The sequence below is a fragment of the Taudactylus pleione genome, unplaced genomic scaffold (assembly GCF_031769625.1).
Source record: "Taudactylus pleione unplaced genomic scaffold, aTauple2 ptg000318l, whole genome shotgun sequence".
Classification (NCBI taxonomy): domain Eukaryota; kingdom Metazoa; phylum Chordata; class Amphibia; order Anura; family Myobatrachidae; genus Taudactylus; species Taudactylus pleione.
The window spans coordinates 637,580-658,077 of NW_028284719.1; the positions used below are offsets into that span (position 1 = coordinate 637,580).

General features: G+C 44.2%; 3 non-coding genes across 3 annotated transcripts; 2 read left to right on the forward strand and 1 right to left on the reverse strand.

Annotated features, from left to right (window-relative positions):
- Nucleotides 1–2,475: 2,475 nt before the first annotated feature.
- On the reverse strand, nucleotides 2,476–2,548 carry TRNAF-GAA (transfer RNA phenylalanine (anticodon GAA)). The gene has a single exon. It is a non-coding gene; the product is annotated as a tRNA-Phe (tRNA).
- Nucleotides 2,549–5,662: 3,114 nt separating this feature from the next.
- TRNAR-CCU (transfer RNA arginine (anticodon CCU)) lies at nucleotides 5,663–5,735 on the forward strand. The gene has a single exon. It is a non-coding gene; the product is annotated as a tRNA-Arg (tRNA).
- Nucleotides 5,736–8,502: 2,767 nt separating this feature from the next.
- TRNAR-CCU (transfer RNA arginine (anticodon CCU)) lies at nucleotides 8,503–8,575 on the forward strand. Its single transcript has one exon. It is a non-coding gene; the product is annotated as a tRNA-Arg (tRNA).
- Nucleotides 8,576–20,498: the final 11,923 nt, after the last annotated feature.

Sequence of the window (20,498 nt, forward strand, 5' to 3'; positions counted from 1 at the left end):
CAGTGCAACGTGTATCTCAGCCTAGCTGAGAGGGAGTTCTCTGTGCTTTCCTGTTCCTGTGAATCCGCTGTCTGCCAGTCTGCCTGTCAGCTCCTAGTTCCCACTGGACTACCCCGCTACCTCCATCACCCTTGCCCATACCTGAGTGCCTGAGCCTGCTGACATCCTGCACTTCAGTTCACTATCTGAAAACCTGGCTTGTTTATTTTCAGTTTCACTACCTGCACACCTGGACTGCTCTAATTGTTTCTACCTGGACATTAACCCTTTTGCTCCCACCACAGAACTCTTGTGCACATTTATATTTTCCTGGACTTTTATTTACTGCCACATTATATGTCCACTCGAGCACTTATTAAAAATCCTAGTTTTATTTACAAATCTGCTTCTGTGATCGCTCCTGCTACCACCCCGGGTCCACAAATAACCCAGAACGTAACACATGTGATGTGCTGGGGATGCTGATGGTTAAGGTTAGGTGCCGCCAAAAGGGTTAGAGTTTGACTGTTGGGGGAGGTTATTGTTTGGCGGTGGGAGAGGGTGGTTTGGGTTAGGCACTAGTAATAGGGTTAAGACTAAGAGGAGAAATACTCACCATAACGCTCTAGTATCAAAGGTCCCAACCGGAAGTAACTGTCACATGGCCGTTGGGACCCAGAAGAAGATGCTTTAGCTGCCGCTGCCACCAGTAGAAGGTTAGTGACCACTGAGCCACCAGGGATGGTATGTCAACAATTTATCATGTTAATATATCATCCGTGTAGACATGATGTATGCCAACATGATCGATGTTGACAGTTTGAAAATGCCAAAATGATGCCTGTCAACAGTTCAACCAAGCTTCCTTGATAAAGACAATCTGATTGTTGAAACGCGTTGGAGGGCTTCTCAGTGGGCGCAGACACAGAATACTCCCGGCACATACCAGAGACGCCGGACTAGCGAGTGTGTCCTATCCTGCAGAGACCCGCAGAGCAAGATTCATCTGCAACGGGCTGTGTGACGCGAGGTGCAGGACGAAGCACCGGACCCGGCGCACCTGCACTGCAGATCATCTGTGACAGCTGCCGGGAACCGGATACTGACCAAGGCGGTAGGGTAAGATAGGGTTAGTTTTAATCCTGCGGTCCTTTCATATACAGGATCAAAACAGACATTTTCTGAAAAGAGCTATAAACCTATAGTATATGCTTTTTGATTTTTGTCCTATGAGATTGGTTCCATCAGTCATTTATTTTGCTTATTTTTGTATTTATTTAAATTTTATATTTATTTTTGTTTATTTATTTATATTTATTTATTTTTTACCATCATTATTATTATTTAGATTTGATTTGATTTTCACTTTTATTTAGCCATATATCGCCGCTATTATCAGTATTTACATTCATATACATTTATTCATCCTAGCGCTCATTTTTATTCACAATTGCATATTACACGCACTCAAGTGTGTACACTAAGAGCTGCTTAATTTTGCAGGGAGCGCTGGTGTTTTAGAGGGGTATTCAATATGAAACGTAAACCTCGCTGCCGAAGTTTACGCTGCATATCGGAGCTTTTACCTGCTAAAAAGTATCGCGCGTGCCCCCCTTATCCCCGTATTCAATATGAAAGCTATGAAAACGGGAGCCGGCGATGTAGGATCGGCGAAAAAAAACAAAATTTTCCTGGAATAAATTGTAGAACCCCCCTAAAGCTGTAAAAACATGGGGGATCACTATGGGTACCCCCGTTTTAGCCTGCAAATGAAAGTCGGGGTTTTAAATAGCGGCTGCAGGTGTTTTTTTCCCGACATTGAAGAAGTGTTGCAGAAGAGCACTTAGGTTATTTTTTTCATTTTTTAAGTGGTCCCATCAAATTTGGGGTACATAAAAATGGGTACTAGCATATTTTTATGTCCCTAAAGTAATTTTTTTTAAATTCTGCAACTATGCACCTGCCGCTATTAATCTATTCTAAAAAACACCTGCCGCACACTTACAGAATAGCCCTGAACCTATTTCCCTAGTGTTAAACACTTTTTTCCCTATTTTTTTTTTTCACCCCAATTTTTAAATAAATTTTTTGGGGTGTCCCTATTTTTAAAAAAAAACTGTTTTTGACACAGTTACTTTTAAAATGTCATTCCCAGGGGTGCAGGCTATTTTTTTTAAGCCTGCACCCCTAAACCCCAATTCTGCACTTTTTTCGATGAAAAGTTATCCCCGTTTTTTTTCAAAGACTTTTCGAACCTGCGAAAAGTCTTTGAAATTGAATACGGTGTAGAACCAAAACCTGCGAAAATGACGTCATCGGTGCGAAAACATCGCAAAAACTGAGTTTTCGCTCCGTATTGAATACCCCTGTTAGTTCTTTGTAACAGTTCAACCATGTTGATGACTGTTGACAAATCATACCACACCCGTTTTTCAGAGCTCTGATACAGAAATAAATAGTGAAATATTGGTGTATTTTGAAAGCAACAAAAGTATCTGCCGAAACCCGGGATCGAACCAGGGACCTTTAGATCTTCAGTCTAACGCTCTCCCAACTGAGCTATTTCGGCTGTGGGACTCTTTGTGTAACACATGAGAGAGAAGTGATTCAGACCATATTCATGTTAAAAGATTATAGCCCGTATTCAATATGTATCGCACCCGCGATACTTTTTCGCCTGGCGGACTTTCCGCCTATATCGCGTGTTTTGGGTGCGGAAACTTTTCGTGCGCGTCCCCGCGATTCCCCGTATTCTATATGAAAGTACGCGAAAACGGCACCCGGCAATACTTGAACAGGCGGAAAGTCCTCTCCAAAATGGAGTAATCAGCCTGGCAACCCCCAAAAGATGCACTGACATGGGGGATCACTATGGATACCTCCGAATTGGCCTGCTGAAGGTATTTGGTGTATTTAAATGGTCTCAATAGGCGCTGTTTTGCGTATTTGCATAAGTGGTGAAGAATAGAATAGAATAGAATAGAAGTTTTATTTTCTGGAGAAAATAACTAGTCCCTGCAAATTTTTACGTACCTGAAAATGGGGGGTAGTATATTTAAAATTTGCTAAAGTATCGTTTCAAAAAACGTGAAAAATCCACCTGCTGCAAGCACCTGCAATCAAAAAAACAACTGGGCCATAATTGGGGACCCCCTGGAGTCTATTTTGCTAGTTTTTAACTTTGTCCCCCAACTTTGTTTTTTTTTGCCCCCAAAATTAAAGTAATTTTTTGGGGTGTTCTTAAGTCTTTTTAATAATTTTTTGATGCAGTTTACCCTTGGGGAAGTGTTTTAAGGCTGTACGGGGGTTCCCGCAAAGTTGCACCCCAAAACCCCAATTCTGCACTTTTTTCCGCCTGCTACTCATAGGCAAAACTTTTCTGCCGGGTACATTGTATTGCCTTTCCGCCCAGGCGAAAAGTCTCTGAAATTGAATACGGCGAAAAGTTTCCGCCTGGCAAAATGACGTCACCCGTGACTTTTTCGCCAAAACTGACTTTTCGCCTCAAATTGAATACGGGCCTATGAATCAATTTCAAAATGTATTTCAGATTGAAGAAGAGAATAAAATGAGGCAATGAGAGGACACTTTACCTCTGGGTATTAATGCTAACAAATGACACTAAAGGTTATGTACACAGATGAAACACATGGGCCCTGATTCAGAGCCGGACGCTCTGACCAGAGCGCTCGCTCTGAATCAGGGCCCACCTCCATTAATATGGAGCGTCCTCCTGGACGCTCGTATAGCTGTGGGTCACCACCCACAGCATATACGAACGTGCAGGATGATGGTCGCGATGGTCTTGACCATCGCGACCATCGAAACTGCGAGCAGAAGCCTGCGGTTGAGTTTCTCAACCGCAAGGCCAGGAGTGATTTTGGCTCTATCAGAGCCAAAATCACTCCCACTGACATCACTAGTGATGTCAGTGGGGCCGGCTTCAGACGGTAGGCGTTCCCTTGGGAACGCCTCCGTCTGGCAGGCACGCCCACCAAAGGGGGCGTGCTGTCAGTCAACATCGACAGCACGCCCCCTTTGATGAGACACTACGAGCGAAGGAAAGTCCTTCGCTCGTCGGGTCTCACGCATGCGCATGACGGAGCTCCCTCCGTCATGCATATGCGCAGTGCAGACCATCGACCCACTTGCGAGCGGACAGCCGCTCGCGAGTGGGTCTGAATGAGGGCCATAATCCCTTAATGCTCATGTAGGGAAGCTGTGGCTGATCAGATGGTGTAGAACTAGAAGTTCCAGCAGGAAACAGAGTGCAAACGTGAAACTAATTCTAGTTTATTTTTACATTATTTTTTTGCACAGGGAGAGGTGATAAAGAATAAAATAGACAGTGGATTGAAAGATAATAAACAAATACAAGAAAAAAAAAGAAATTGAAAAAGAAATCTCTATGGACTTTGAAAGGGAACAGAACAGAACGTTAGATGCTCATGAGCCAAAACCTTATGACCACCTTTCGAATATGAAGTTGGTCCTCCGAGTGCCACCAAAACAGCTCTTAACCAAAGAGAAATGGACTCTACAAGACCTCTGATGGTGTCCTGTGTTATCTGGTACCAGGACATTAACAGCAGATTCTTTAACTCTTGCAAGTTGAGAGGTGGAGCTTCCTCAGATCGGACTTGTTGTTCCAACACCTATCACAGATGTTTGATTGGAGTGACATCTGGGAAATTTGGAGGACAAGACAACACCATAAACTCTTCATCATGCTCCTCAAACCTTTCACTAGCAATCTGAGTAGTGTGGCAGGGTGCATTATCTTGCTGAAAGAGTCCACTTCCATTGGATAATTCCATGCCATGAAATGATTTAAAATGGTCCACAATGATGTTTAGATAATTGGTATGCATCAAATTAATGTGTACATGAATGAACGGACGCAGGGAATTCACACTGCAGGCTTGTTTTCTTCCCACAATGCATCCTGGTGCCATCTCTTCCCTAGGTGAATGATGCACACATTCTCAGTCATCCACATAATGCAACAGAAAATCAGATTCAATGGACCAGTCATGGGCACTCTGACTGGCCTGTGCCTATGCAGCAGCATAAACAGAAGGATTTGATGCACTGTGTGTGTTGTGGCACATTACATACATCGCCATCATTAACATTTTCTGCCATTTGTGTCACAGTAGCACTTCTGTTGGCTTGTACCAGAAGGGATAGCCTTTGTTGATCTCTCACATCAATAAGACTTGGCCAGCCAACACCCTGTTTGCATCCCCCCTTGGACTACTGTTGGTAGGTACTGACCACAGCGGGCCTTGAGGACCCTACAAGCCTTGCCTTTTTGGGAGTGGTTGCTTTGCTGTGTTTTTAATTATTATGGGTTCATTTGTCATGAATTATTCTCCTTATGGACAGAGACCGAATGGCCCATTGGCTGAAGCCCTGATCAGTTGACCATTCTCCTAAAGAGAATCATAGTGCATGCTATACAATGGTTCTTTTTGGTATGGCATAAAATTAGAAAATGGGACTGTGACAAAGATTAAAATACAACTGGATGTAATTCATCTGTAAGAGTAGAGATGAACACAGAGGCTGATGCCCTTGTCAGGACTCATAAAATAATAATACAACTGTTTTATTTTTCAGGTATGTCTAGGTCGAGAACAATTTGATAAAATGGGAACTTTCACACCTTTTGTAGTGTGTAGCCCCAGTGGCCTAATGGATAAGGCACTGGCCTCCTAAGCCAGGGATTGTGGGTTCGAGTCCCATCTGGGGTGTTGAAAAGTTTTTCTCCTGTACATTTTTTGTATTTGAAAATGAGGCATCCTGTAATGGACTATTTATAGGCAAATTTCAAGGTCTAAAGAAATAAAAAACAGTGGACCTCCTAGTCGTGACACTCCATGCTCCAGATAATCTTTACAATGTGCTATTTACTCTGCTCTTTGCCATAACATCTTATAAGGTTAGTTTTAACTCAGGTTATTTTCCGAAGCCCATATAAGTCCGAATAATTTTTAACACATCATGCAACAGATAATAGGATTCAACGGACCAGGTATTGGCACTCTGACTGGCCTGTGGCTATGCAGCCCCATATACAGCAGGATTTGGTGCACTGTGTGAGTAGTGACTTGCCCATGTCTTCTTCTTTAAATACAAATAACTAGGGCACATTATATCATCATGTGGCATGGAAGGGGAACGGGCTGGCAGCATCAGTAAATGCATCATTGACTGAAGCATCCTGAGGATGCTCTAATCAGTGGCACAAACTGCAGGGTGCCTACCAGGAGCATTTAAAGGATACTCAGGAGGCACCACAACAGTCATCCTGGCTGCAGAGTGAGAAGCAACGGCTGTGGGCCGACGATGGCCCTGCTCTCTTTGCAGTGGCACTGATTGCATGCCCTTAGTTACGGCCTTGGACTAGGTGTACCCAATGTCAGCTTACTGTAATATATCCCTGACCTTTACATGCGCCATTGTTACAATATAATCAATGTCATTTGCTTCCTATACAAGTGGTCATGATGTCTTGGGTCTTTTGGGTGGATGTCTAAGAAAGCCTCGGACTCTCTGAGTCGGTAAAGAGAGGGATGAGGAGAAAATGAATGTGGTTTTCTTTGGTACAACAGTTTTGTAGATCATGATACTGCTCAGTTCAATACATTTTCACATCTTTCAGTTATAATATAACACTGTCCACAAGGAGTTCCAACCACCATTTCAGACATTGTCAGGATGGCCGAGTGGTCTAAGGTGCTGCGTGCAGGTCACAGTCTCTTCTGGAGGTGTGGGTTCAAATCCCACTTCTGACATGTGTGTTACCTTTATATTTTTTTTAAAAGTTAATCAATCAATGAAGAAATAACGATTGAAGATGTTTCAGTGTTACAGATGAAAGCACGGCTATATTATATTGTAGGAGGTCTTATATATATATTAGATGAAGCTGCTTTATATCATCTCCTGCTTGGATTAGCTGTGACAGGAAAGGAGCTGCTGCCTGACTGATTGGGAAAAGGAGTCATGTATAGCAGTGGTTCCCAAACTTTTTTGAATCACGGTGCCCTAGAGTATCAGCATTGTTTTCATGGCACCCCTAAGGTTAAGTTTGTTATTGAGAAAATCCGGTAGAAATTAAGTAATTGTACTTACCTGTCATCCTTAGGGTCAGTTATGTGGTGGTGGACACGTTTGTGCTGCTGTTTGCCCACATATTTACATTACATTGACCATGAATAATTTAATTGGGTGCTGGACTAACAACCTGAGGCTCCCCTGCAAGAGTCCTGAGGCACCCCAGGGTGCCACGGCGCACAGTTTGGGAACCACGGATCTATAGTTTAATCTATGATATTATCATTCAGAAACAATGTGACAGTAAAGGTGCGTATCCACTACACGAAAGTGGAACGACTGTATGATTACAACATCGTAATTGTTCAATCGTTCATCATCCCGTGCAGTGGATATTGGGCCTGATTCAGACCCGCTCGCAAGCGCTGTAATCTGTGCTGCACATGTGCCACTTTTGTGAACGGAACGGCGCATGCGCAGCGCTGATTACAGATGCGATAAGATACGGTATAGGCAGGAAAAAGTATTGATTTCCCGAAAGCTGCCATCGCAAAATGACAGCTTTTCGGAATAGATAGTTATAGGGAGGAGGAATGATGAATTCCTCTAGTAATTAGGTAGAACTCCATGCCAGTTCTAAACCTAATTACCTCCAGGGAATTTTTTGTTATCATGAATAGGCCCCTAAGACTTATTACAAAAAATATTTCAGCATGAAAAAGAAAATATAATATGAGGCAATGAGAGGACACTTTACCTCTGTGTATTAACGCTAACAAGTTACACTAAAGATAGGTTATGTACACAGATGAAGATTATAGTAATAAGGGATAAAATACACAATATTGTGGGGGTGTGATGAGCTTCATTGAAAGATGTTGAATGAATAAAGTCAGGAAATTGGCTGGCTGGCCTGTGGCTATGCAGCTCCATATACAGCAGGATTTGATGGTATGTGCGTGCGTTTGTGCGTGCGTGCGTTTGTGGTGACCACTCACATCCATCATCAGTTGGCTTGTACCAGATGGCATAACCTTTGCTGATGTCTCACATTGATGAGACTTGGCCAACCAACACCCTGTTAGTTTTTCCTTCCTTAGACCACTGTTGTTGATCCTGACCACAGGTGGCCTTTCACGGGAGTGGTATCTTTGCTGTGTTTTTAATTTTGATGGGTTTTAATCTGTCATGAATTATGCTCCTTATGGCCAGAGTCTGAATGGCCCATTGGCTGAAGCTCTGATCAGTAGACCTTTCTCCTAAATAGAATCCTAGTGCCTGCTATACAATGGTTCTCAGTCATTTCTCAGTAAAAGTAGAGCTGAACGCAGAGGCCAATTGCAGGATGATGCCCTTGTCAGGACTGATAAAATAATAATATAATTGTTTCATCTTTTCAGGTATGTCTGATTACAGAACAAAATGATAAAATGGGTTCTCTCAAAACAGTGGCAGTGTAGAGCCCCAGTGGCCTAATGGATAAGGCACTGGCCTCCTAAGCCAGGGATTGTGGGTTCGAGTCCCATCTGGGGTGGTAAAAAGTTTTACTCCTGTCATTTTTTTATTAAGCAAAAATGAGGCATCCTGTAATGGACTATTTATAGGCAAATTTCAAGGTCTAAAGAAATGAAATACAGTGGAGCTCCCATTCGTGATACTCCTTACGCCCAGATCAGCAAAGGGTAAGAGGAATACGGGAATGCAGCAGGTCCAGCAAGACAGGCAATATAACCAGCACAGAGCGTGTTGGCTTCCTGACATTTATTTTGAATGATTTGAGTATAAGGTGTATATTCACTAAAGGTAATTTTTTAATCGATTTAAAATCGATCAAAATCGATTAAAATCGATGTTGTGTTTCTGGGGCACACATCTACTAACAGACAACTTTTGATTTTGTTTCTTAAGTATTAGTAAATGTGCGATTTAGCCCCAGAAACAAAACATTGATGGCGATTAGAATCGATTGAAATCGACATTTGGTAAATCTACCCCTAATGCTTTGCACTTTTTCTGATTTGTATAACAACATGGGCTATGATAACACCTTGGGGTCTATGGAACTCATTCAGACCCGCTCGCAAGCGGGTCGATGTTTAGGCCCTGCGCGCGCGCAGCGGCCGCACTGCGCGTTCGCAAGCCCCAGGGCGAGAGAGAAATTCTCTTGCTCTGGAGCTCACTACAAAAGGGGTGGCTGTCGATGGTGATCGACAGCTCGCCTCGTTTTGTAGGCGTGGCGTGGTTTCACAAACAGAGGCGTTCCTTAAGGAACACCTGCCGTTTTGTGGGCGGCCGCACTGACATCAGCAGTGATGTCAGTGGGGAGCGCCCTGCTCGATCAGAGCAGGAAGCTCCCTGGGGCTTGCGGTTGCCGAGACCCAACCTTAGGTTCTCGTCGCAAGCCCCAATGGTCGCGATGGTCAAGACCATCGCGACCACTAACCTGGTCGGTCGCCAAAGCTGTGGGTGGTAACCCACAGCTTAGCTAGCGACCAGGAGGCCGCACTTCAAAAGAGAAGCGGCCACCCTCATTCAGAACGAGCGCTCGCATTATGCGAGCGCCTCTGAATGAGGGCCTATGTCCTAAGCCTTGGAGAGAGATAAAGTGGGTAAAGTACCAACCAATCAGCTCCTAACTGTCACATTACAGGCTGGGTTTGAAAAATGACAGTTAGGAGCTGATTGGCTGGTACTTTATCTTCATCCACTTTATCTCACTGCAAGGTTTAGTACATACTGTAGACCCCCAAGGTCCCTAATAATGACATTGATGCCTAACAGCTATGTGCCAGCGTTACAGTCCCTTACCAAAAACATGAACTTTCAGCTAACATAGGATTCTACCACCAAGTGTGCAAGGAATGTGGGAATCTGCGCTTTACTTGCATAAGGTGCAGGAACAACGACAAGGAATAAAATGACTATGCAATGCTTTTTAAAGCTTCTGCGGTTTCAGCAGCTATATTTAAAAGCGCAGTTATATTCAACATGAAACACACATGGTTTTGTACTGACTATAATTGCCCCTTTAAATTAGGGGTGAGCGGGTTCGGATTTCTGAAATCCGAACCCCCCCGAGCCCCCCCGATCCGAGTCCGATCCGAATCAGGCTCGACTTTTCCCGCCTGACTCGGATCTGAAATCGAGGCAAAACGTCATCATCCCGCCTTCCGAGTCTCGCGGGTTTTGGATCCTATATAAGGTACCCACGTCGGCGCCATTTTCTCACTCGGCTGTGGACAGTGAAGAGGGAGGGTGGGAGTTAGGGCTGTGTAGTGTAGTGTAGTGTAGTGCTGCTGTTGTCCACTACTTCAAAGTCCATAGGGGCTGGCTGTGTTGTGCTGTGCTGCTGTTGTTAATAGGGGCTGTGTCCACTACTTCAAAGTCCATAGGGGCTGGCTGGACTGTGTTGTGCAGTCAGTTCTCCATAGGGGCTGTGTCCACTCCAAAGTCCTGTGCAGTGTCCCAGTCCTAAAGGAGTGCTGCAGTGTTGTCCAGGGGGTGCTCTGTCCATCAGGGGTGCTCCCCCCAAGTGCTAAAAAAATAATATATTTTCTGTGTTTGTGAATTGTGTGCGCAGTAGCCGCACAAGCATCAACAAAGTAGTGCCAAGCGTGCGCCTGTGTCATAAGTAAAGGGCCGGCTGGCTTGACCGTTAAGGGTGCTGTAACCCCCGAAAGTACACTCCAGTCCAAACCAAAAAAAAAATTATTTTCTGTGTTTGTGAATTGTGTGCGCAGTAGCCGCACGTGCATCAACAAAGTAGTGCCAAGCGTGCGCCTGTGTCATAAGTAAAGGGCCGGCTGGCTTGACCGTTAAGGGTGCTGTAACCCCCGAAAGTACACTCCAGTCCAAACCAAAAAAAAAATTATTTTCTGTGTTTGTGAATTGTGTGCGCAGTAGCCGCACGTGCATCAACAAAGTAGTGCCAAGCGTGCGCCTGTGTCATAAGTAAAGGGCCGGCTGGCTTGACCGTTAAGGGTGCTGTAACCCCCGAAAGTACACTCCAGTCCAAACCAAAAAAAAAATTATTTTCTGTGTTTGTGAATTGTGTGCGCAGTAGCCGCACGTGCATCAACAAAGTAGTGCCAAGCGTGCGCCTGTGTCATAAGTAAAGGGCCGGCTGGCTTGACCGTTAAGGGTGCTGTAACCCCCGAAAGTACACTCCAGTCCAAACCAAAAAAAAAATTATTTTCGGTGTTTGTGAATTGTGTGCGCAGTAGCCGCACGTGCATCAACAAAGTAGTGCCAAGCGTGCGCCTGTGTCATAAGTAAAGGGCCGGCTGGCTTGACCGTTAAAGGGTGCTGTAACCCCGAAAGTACACTCCAGTCCAAACCAAAAAAAAAATTATTTTCTGTGTTTGTGAATTGTGTGCGCAGTAGCCGCACGTGCATCAACAAAGTAGTGCCAAGCGTGCGCCTGTGTCATAAGTAAAGGGCCAGCTGGCTTGACCGTTAAAGGGTGCTGTAACCCCCGAAAGTACACTCCAGTCCAAACCAAAAAAAAAATTATTTTCTGTGTTTGTGAATTGTGTGCGCAGTAGCTGCACGTGCATCAACAAAGTAGTGCCAAGCGTGCGCCTGTGTCATAAGTAAAGGGCCGGCTGGCTTGACCGTTAAAGGTTTCTGTAACCCCCAAAGTACACTCCAAACCAAAAAAATATATATTTTCTGTGTTTGTGACTTGTGTGCACTGTGGCTGCAGGTGCATCAACAAAGGAGCAGCGCCAAGCGTGCGCCTGTGTCCCATAAGTAAAGAGCCGGCTGGCTCATTTCTTAAAGGGTGGTGTAACCCACAAAGTGCACTACTCTCCAGCAAAAATAAAAAAATATTTTCTGTGTTTGTGTGCGCTTTAGCCGCACGTATATATCAATATAACATAAATGGAGGACCAAACTTTCTCCGATAAAAATAAAATAGGGAAAGATCAAGAACCACTTCCTCCTAGTGCTGTTGCTGCTGCTGGGAGTTGTTCATCATCCCAGAGAGGAAGTAGGAACATCACTACTTTTACTAAACAATTGACCCTCCAACAGTCCCTAGCGATGAGGATGAAGTACGACAGCAGTCATCCTGAAGCAAAACGTATAACTGAGGCCTTGACTGCTATGTTGGTGTTAGACGTGCATCCGGTATCCGCCATTAGTGCAGTGGGATTTAGACAATTGATGGAGGTAGTGTGTCCTCGGTTCCAAATCCCGTTTAGATTCCACCTGCATCCTCAAAGCAGCAGCGACAAGCGTGCGTCTGTCTGTTAAAGGGTGGTGACACCCTCAAAGTGTGCTACACAAACAATTAAAATATTGTTCTTTTTTTTTCTGTCTTTGTGAAATGTGTGGGCTGTAGCCGCACCTGCATCCTTAAAGCAGCAGCGACAAGCGTGCGTCTGTCTGTTAAAGGGTGGTGACACCCTCAAAGTGTGCTACACAAACAATAAAAATATTCTTCTTCTTTTTTCTGTCTTTGTGAATTGTGTGGGCTGTAGCCGCACTTGCATCCTCAAAGCAGCAGCGACAAGCGTGCGTCTGTCTGTTAAAGGGTGGTGTAACCCTCAAAGTGCACTCCACAAACAATTAAAATATTGTTCTTTTTTTCTGTCTTTGTGAATTGTGTGGGCTGTAGCTGCACTTGCATCCTCAAAGCAGCAGCGACAAGCGTGCGTCTGTCTGTTAAAGGGTGGTGTAACCCTCAAAGTGCACTCCACAAACAATAAAAATATTCTTTTTTTTTTCTGTCTTTGTGAATTGTGTGGGCTGTAGCCGCACTTGCATCCTCAAAGCAGCAGCGACAAGCGTGCGTCTGTCTGTTAAAGGATTACATCGGTGACAGCATCCAAGTAGGCATGTCAGACAGTCCGTACCTGTACTGGCAGGAAAAAGAAGCAATTTGGAGGTCCCTGTACAAACTGGCTCTATTTTACCTGAGTTGCCCCCCCTCCAGTGTGTACTCCGAAAGAGTGTTTAGTGCAGCCGGGAACCTTGTCAGCGAAAGGCGTAGGAGGTTGCTTCCACAAAATGTGGAGAAGATGATGTTCATAAAATGAATTATCAACTCTTCCAGGGAGACCAGCCTCCAGAACGTACAGAGGGACCTGTGGTTCCAGCGGGGACGAATTAATACTCTGTGAGGATGAGGATGTACACACTAAAGAGGGTGAGGAATCGGTGGATGAGGAGGATGAGGATGACATCTTGCCTCCGTAGAGCCAGTTTGTGCAGGGACAGATTAATTGCCAGCTTGTTTTGTGGGGGCCCAAACGAACCAATCATTTCAGCCACAGTTGTGTGGCAGACCCTGGCGCTGAAATGATTGGTTTGTTAAAGTGTGCATGTCCTGTTTATACAACATAAGGGTGGGTGGGAGGGCCCAAGGACAATTCCATCTTGCACCTCTTTTTTTTCTTTGCATTATGTACAGTTTGGGGCCTAGTTTTTCAAACTGCCATCCTGTCTGCCACTGCAGTTTCACGCCTAGATGGGTCACGTGTTTGTGCCGCCCACTCGTGTCGCTTAGCATAGTCATCCAGCTACCTCGGTGCAACCTTTTGGACATAAAAACACTATTGTGAGGTGTGAGGTGTTCAGAATAGACTGGAAATGAGTGGAAATTAAGGTTATTGAGGTTAATAATAGCATAGGAGCAGAAAAACCTACAAATTCTGTGATTTTAGCTGTTTTTATGCTTTTTTTCAAAAAATACAGATCCAAAACACAAAACCCAGAACCCAAAACACGGAAGGGTGGTTTTGGCAAAACCAATCCAGATCCAAAACACGAAGAAAGATCCAGATCCAAAACCAAAACACAAAACACGAAAAGTGGCCGGTGCACACCCCTACTTTAAATCCAGTGGTCAGTGAAAAGCGCTGCATAGTAAATTTAGCCCCCAGACTTTCAAAATAGGATTAAACACTCTACATATAGAAAACACAGCATACATCAGCTTTTCATATTCTTTTATTGTACTTAATATTAATAAATTATGATAAATTCATGTTGTTATTTAATTAAAACATTGTTATACAGGGTCATTATTCTTTATTTTGGACACATTTGGACACTTGCTCTTCTCCAGACTGATCACCTTCTACTACCTGAGGTGAGTACGATTTTTTGAATGATTTAACTATAACGACGTCGTTATCGTTAAATCGTTTGCAAAATCGTTCATCTTTTTAAGCTGAACGATGAACGATAATCGTTCATGCGCGTTCACGTTTGTAGTTCGTCGTCCATTCTGACTGTCCAACAAACGATTTTCATTCATGTAGTGCAGAATGAACGATTTCCATTCACTGTATGCATGATTAAAAAATCGTTCATCGTTCATCGTTTTTGATAATCGTTCATTATTTTATTTTTCAAGGGAAAATCTCAACGAAAATCGTTCACTAAAATCGTTGGTTACTAACATCGTTGTGTGTGTATGCAGCTCAAGCCTTCAGGATTTCTCCCTGGCTGTCGATCCCACACCCAATCAGACTTGCCAGCAACCTACCATTGTTTGAGCATTCACTTAAGGCCCATCAAGCCTACCATTCATCATCCTAACTGCCCACTCTCTGCTTTTCCCATCTGTATTCCCCTTTCCTGCTGTGCCCACCTAATCTAGAAGGTCTGACAAGCAGGGTCTCCCCTCCCTGTATTCTCTGCATTATTAGGAAATTTGAGCACTGTAATTATATATGTAAATATATGTACTTGTCTGTATTATTTTGTACCTATGACATTTGTTGTTTATCTTATCCCTATGTCCATAACTGTGCAACCCTTCTGATGATATGTAAATAAAATATTAGAATAATAATAATAATAAGATATACTTTTAAGGCGCAGCCAAATGTAAATTATTATCCAAGTGTTCATTACTTATTCAGCAATTAGACAGCATTAAATATCCATTGACCTATGACTTTAATGGGGAATACACACTAGACCAGTGTTGGCTAACCTTGACACTCCAGCTGTTATGGAACTACATAACCCAGCATGCACTGCTACAGTTTTGCTATTAGGGCATGCTAAAACTGTGGCAGGGCATGCTGGGATATATAGTTCTACAACAGCTGGAGTGTCAAGGTTAGCCAACACTGCACTAGATGATAAAAGTGAACGATATTGTTCATATCATCCAGTGTGTATGCAGTGGACGATCAATGATGCGCTCTCCCGGGGGTCGTTAACTATGTTTGCTGTCGTGCAAACATACCGGTCAATCTGACTATATATCGTCAGAAAGTTAAGTGAAGTCATCCTGCCCATATCTTTTACCAATATCTTTCAGCACATCGTCTAGTGCAGTGGTTCTCAAACTCGGTCCTCAGGACCCCAAACAGTTCATGTTTTGCAGGTCACCTGGCAGGTGCACAGGTGTAATCATTACTCACTGACACGTTTTGAAAGATCCGCAGGTGGAGCTAATAATTTCACTTGTGATTCTGTGAGACCTGGGAAACATGCACTGTTTGGGGTCCTGAGGACCGAGTTTGAGAACCTGTGGTCTAGTGTGTATGCCCCTTAAGCCTGTTAGAATGTTTGTAGAAAGACCACACACATAGTGGCCAACCCAATTAGGTGCGTGTTGGCTTGAGCAAGCAGTTCTCAGGGGGAACTTGCACGGTGAACTGCAGTTGCAATCCAATTCCAAACTACTAATCACTAATCACTTTTTTTGTGCACACCCCCTGAACTAAAAAGTAAAATTTTTATTTTAAGGTAAAAATGTCAGGACACAGGGCCTGATTCAGCAAGGATTGCTGTTCTTCTTATACGCACGTAGCGCAGTTGCTAATATCAGCGGTAATCTGTAAATGTTTGCATTCGCATTGCGATCGCAGCCATAATGACGCCCACTTCCCAGTACTCACATCCGTATACTCGGGCAACATAGAGAAACAATCGGTAACATCGAGTAACATCGGACCCAGACACACAGTTAAGGTACGCACAGTTAAGGCAGATCAGACCTCACTCAGGAATTGCTTACTTCAGCACACGCTATGAGGCCTCAGTCCCAACGCACTGGCACGCCTGCGTTCACCCGACCACCCCTCCGTCACCACCCACAAACGGCCCTTCCTGTCAATCACTCTGCCATGGGTATGCGTATCGCGGTCCCGATCGCACGCGCATTGTGATGCATGCGCAGTACGCAACAATCGGCCGATTGCGTGCGTATAAGCAACTGCGATCCTTGCTGAATCAGGCCCACAGTGCAGAACATTTTGGATACCACCCTAAAGACTAATTAGGCATTTGGAATTTTTCAATTAGCTTAATTGGCCCAAAAATTACACAGCATTTTTGGGTTTTAAAAAAAAAAAGAATCGCCTCAAATTACCCCAAAATCAACTTTTTCATTAGTTTAGCCACCCCAAATTGAATTTAATTATTTTTTAAAATGAAATATAATAGCTTTTTTTTTATAATAGTTTTAAAATTTAAAAAAAAAATGTAAAGTGACCTCAAATTACCACAAAAGCACATTTTTCTCTACTTCTTTTTGCATTTTTCGTTTAATTCATTTAAGATTAAATGAAGAAAGTTTGCTTTTTTATAATTTCATTTTCATTTAAAAAAAATGCGCAAATCAGCTATTTGACACAGTTTAAAGGCCTCAAATACTCAAATACTTTCTTTATGCCCACTAACAGCCTTCTATATGATACCTCTTTTACACCAGAGCTAAAACCCGGGTTATTGCAGGGTTAACCTGGGTTGCTGCTTGGTGTAAAAGGGGACAGGGTTGGATTTCTGTGTCAAATGACCCGGCAATCCAACCCAGGCAAGTTGTAAGGTTTAAAACGGGGATAACCTGTGAATCCCTGTAGTGTAAATGGCGCAAAAATGTGGGTCACGATGACCTGGAGCGCACCGCTTCCACACCGGAAGAGCTGGGTCACTGCAGACCCCACTCAGGTGTGAACGGTGCCGACTCAGGAATTTCCTGGGTCAGTGTCGGCTAAATTCCGGGTCTGATCCGGTTTGGAACCCGGGGCCTGCTCCGTCGTGCGAATGCGCGAGACCCGGCTAGCGACGGGCACTCCGTGCTCCGGGTCTCGCACCAAAGGGGGCGAGCTGTCGATTGTGAGTGACAGCTCGCCCCCTTTGGTGGTCGGGCCGGGGGGGTGGCTGCCCAAACGGAGGCGTTCCCACGAGAACGCCTGCCGTTTGGGGGCGGCCCCATTGACATTACAAGTGATGTCAGTGGGAGAGCTTCCGGCTCTGTTAGAGCCGAAAGCTCTCTGGGGCTTGTGATGAACGAGACCCTACCACAAGGGGTCTTGTCGCAAGCCCGATGGTCGCGATGGTCTTGACCATCACGACCATCATCCTGGCCTCTCGCATTAGCTGGGGAGCGCGCATTCGTGGCTAGGGGTTGTTAGAGATGGGCACACATGCACAAAATCAATACATTAAAGCTTGACTTAGTTATTAATTATACAAAACATTCAATTCACTGGGAATGTTACAGTGAAAAACAGAGGTAAAAAATGAATTAATTGAATTGATAAATATACATATGGATTAGTGTAGAAAGAGAAAAATGTGAACAAACAATGTATAATAAATCGTTTCAAGTAGGGGTGTGCACCGGCCACTTTTCGTGTTTTGTGTTTTGGTTTTGGATCTGGATCTTTCTTCGTGTTTTGGATCTGGATTGGTTTTGCCAAAACCACCCTTCCGTGTTTTGGGTTCTGGGTTTTGTGTTTTGGATCTGTATTTTTTTGAAAAAAAGCATAAAAACAGCTAAAATCACAGAATTTGTAGGTTTTTCTGCTCCTATGCTATTATTAACCTCAATAACCTTAATTTCCACTCATTTCCAGTCTATTCTGAATACCTCACACCTCACAATAGTGTTTTTATGTCCAAAAGGTTGCACCGAGGTAGCTGGATGACTATGCTAAGCGACACAAGTGGGCGGCACAAACACGTGACCCATCTAGGCGTGAAACTGCAGTGGCAGACAGGATGGCATTGAAAAACTAGGCCCCAAACTGTACATAATGCAAAGAAAAAAAAGAGGTGCAAGATGGAATTGTCCTTGGGCCCTCCCACCCACCCTTATGTTGTATAAACAGGACATGCACACTTTAACAAACCAATCATTTCAGCGCCAGGGTCTGCCACACAACTGTGGCTGAAATGATTGGTTCGTTTGGGCCCCCACAAAACAAGCTGGCAATTTATCTGTCCCTGCACAAACTGGCTCTACGGAGGCAAGATGTCATCCTCATCCTCCTCATCCACCGATTCCTCACCCTCTTCAGTGTGTACATCCTCATCCTCACAGAGTATTAATTCGTCCCTGCTGGAACCACAGGTCCCTCTGTACGTTCTGGAGGCTGGTCTCCCTGGAAGAGTTGATAATTCATTTTATGAACATCATCTTCTCCACATTTTGTGGAAGCAACCTCCTACGCCTTTCGCTGACAAGGTTCCCGGCTGCACTAAACACTCTTTCGGAGTACACACTGGAGGGGGGGCAACTCAGGTAAAATAGAGCCAGTTTGTACAGGGACCTCCAAATTGCTTCTTTTTCCTGCCAGTACAGGTACGGACTGTCTGACATGCCTACTTGGATGCTGTCACCGATGTAATCCTTTAACAGACAGACGCACGCTTGTCGCTGCTGCTTTGAGGATTCAAGTGCGGCTACAGCCCACACAATTCACAAAGACAGAAAAAAAAAAGAATATTTTTATTGTTTGTGGAGCACACTTTGAGGGTTACACCACCCTTTAACAGACAGACGCACGCTTGTCGCTGCTGCTTTGAGGATGCAAGTGCGGCTACAGCCCACACAATTCACAAAGACAGAAAAAAGAAGAAGAATATTTTAATTGTTTGTGTAGAACACTTTGAGGTGTCACCACCCTTTAACAGACAGACGCACGCTTGTCGCTGCTGCTTTAAGGATGCAGGTGCGGCTACAGCCCACACATTTCACAAAGACCAAAAAAAAAAGAACAATATTTTAATTGTTTGTGTAGAACACTTTGAGGTGTCACCACCCTTTAACAGACAGACGCACGCTTGTCGCTGCTGCTTTAAGGATGCAGGTGCGGCTACATCGCACACAAGTCACAAACACATTAAAAAAATAGTTTTTTATTTTTTGGAGCACTTTGAGAGTTACACCACCCTTTAACAGACAGACGCACGCTTGTCGCTGCTGCTTTAAGGATGCAGGTGCGGCTACAGCCCACACAATTCACAAAGACAGAAAAAAAAAGAACAATATTTTAATTGTTTGTGTAGCACACTTTGAGGGTGTCACCACCCTTTAACAGACAGACGCACGCTTGTCGCTGCTGCTTTAAGGATGCAGGTGCGGCTACAGCCCACACATTTCACAAGGACCAAAAAAAAAAGAACAATATTTTAATTGTTTGTGTAGCACACTTTGAGGGTGTCACCACCCTTTAACAGACAGACGCACGCTTGTCGCTGCTGCTTTAAGGATGCAGGTGCGGCTACAGCCCACACAAATCACAAAGACAGAAAAAAAAAGAACAATATTTTAATTGTTTGTGTAGCACACTTTGAGGGTGTCACCACCCTTTAACAGACAGACGCACGCTTGTCGCTGCTGCTTTAAGGATGCAGGTGCGGCTACAGCCCACACAATTCACAAAGACAGAAAAAAAAAGAACAATATTTTAATTGTTTGTGTAGCACACTTTGAGGGTGTCACCACCCTTTAACAGACAGACGCACGCTTGTCGCTGCTGCTTTAAGGATGCAGGTGCGGCTACAGCCCACACATTTCACAAGGACCAAAAAAAAAAGAACAATATTTTAATTGTTTGTGTAGCACACTTTGAGGGTGTCACCACCCTTTAACAGACAGACGCACGCTTGTCGCTGCTGCTTTAAGGATGCAGGTGCGGCTACAGCCCACACAAATCACAAAGACAGAAAAAAAAAGAACAATATTTTAATTGTTTGTGTAGCACACTTTGAGGGTGTCACCACCCTTTAACAGACAGACGCACGCTTGTCGCTGCTGCTTTAAGGATGCAGGTGCGGCTACAGCCCACACAATTCACAAAGACAGAAAAAAAAAGAACAATATTTTAATTGTTTGTGTAGCACACTTTGAGGGTGTCACCACCCTTTAACAGACAGACGCACGCTTGTCGCTGCTGCTTTGAGGCTGCAGGTGGAATCTAGACGGGATTTGTAACCGAGGACACACTACCTCCATCAATTGTCTAAATCCCACTGCACTAATGTCAGATACCGGACGCACGTCTAACACCAACATAGCAGTCAAGGCCTCAGTTATACGTTTTGCTTCAGGATGACTGCTGTCGTACTTCATCCTCATCGCTAGGGACTGTTGGAGGGTCAATTGTTTAGTAAAAGTAGTGATGTTCCTACTTCCTCTCTGGGATGATGAACAACTCCCAGCAGCAGCAACAGCACTAGGAGGAAGTGGTTCTTGATCT